This window comes from Rhagoletis pomonella, unplaced genomic scaffold (genome assembly GCF_013731165.1).
Source record: "Rhagoletis pomonella isolate Grant_MI unplaced genomic scaffold, Rhpom_1.0 Rhpom_scaffold_00001, whole genome shotgun sequence".
NCBI lineage: Eukaryota > Metazoa > Arthropoda > Insecta > Diptera > Tephritidae > Rhagoletis > Rhagoletis pomonella.
Genome location: NW_023458555.1, coordinates 55699323 through 55700492, shown reverse-complemented (window position 1 = coordinate 55700492; position 1170 = coordinate 55699323).

The following is a 1170-nucleotide window of genomic DNA, read 5'->3' as shown; positions in this document are numbered from 1 at the left end:
CAATTAATGCAGCTGCTAGCATAATTTTAAGCTAGAGAAGATTAAGATTTATATGTATGTATGTACAATATGTATGTGTGCATACATATGGGTATAATTGCACTTACTTGTTAACTAATCAAAAACAAACAAACAAATGGCGGATTTATAATTAATATTCCAACTTTTAACTTTTATTTAACGTAAACAAGACAATTTCGCGCTAGAAATGACAGATGGTTTGTTCCATTTTATGCTTGAAATACAATACCGGCCAACGGCAAACTTCGCCGAATTGGGCGATGCTGTCGGTCACCGTTCGCCCAACTATTTCGCCTACTTAAACAGAATTAGAGCGGTAGCGAAAACAGCTGATCCCATTTGGTCGCCTTTATAATTTGGGTGACCATATTTAGAAAAAACTAAACCATATTTAGAAATGAGGAAATGATAACAAATATAAATGTAAAACAAAGAAAGATTATTATAAATAATTTGTTTCAAGCCAGATTTAACGAATCCACAACTATATTTTTCAAACAACAAAAAAAAAATCGTGTTTAGGTTGTTTTCTTTTTAAACTTTGAAAGCACAAAACAAATACGGCCACCTTTGGCACGCACAGCTGTCATCGCCCAGCAGAGCGATAGAAATAAATCTATCGCCATGAAACGCCGCCAAGCGAACTTCGCATTTCGCTTTGGCTGTGTTCAATTTCATATGCTTGCGGGTGTTCTAATTTTGACAGCGCGAATTTCGCTGTGGTGAGTTCGCTGTTCGCCGGCATTGTATTTCAGCTATCAGTCGTACCATCGATATGTTAACAACTCACCACAATCATATCGCAAGGTGAATTTTCTGAGTTACAGAAACACTTTTCATATCGATTTCGATACGAGCCTTGCGATAACAAATCATTCGTTATTATATCGCAAAGTTACAGAAACGGGCTACTGATGTGTCATGAATGATCGGTTATTACATCAAATGTGATTGCACGTCTATCAAGGTTGATCACTCATAATTGTCGAAGATTTACATCACTGATGAATAGAATTTGAATGCTGAACTCAAAGGGAGTAAGCAGTCTAGCAATATGCCAAAACGTATATGTTAGAAGGAGATGAAGCATCATACACAAAAGTTTCCATCAGATTTTTCACACTGCCCTTTAGAATTTGATAGAAACTT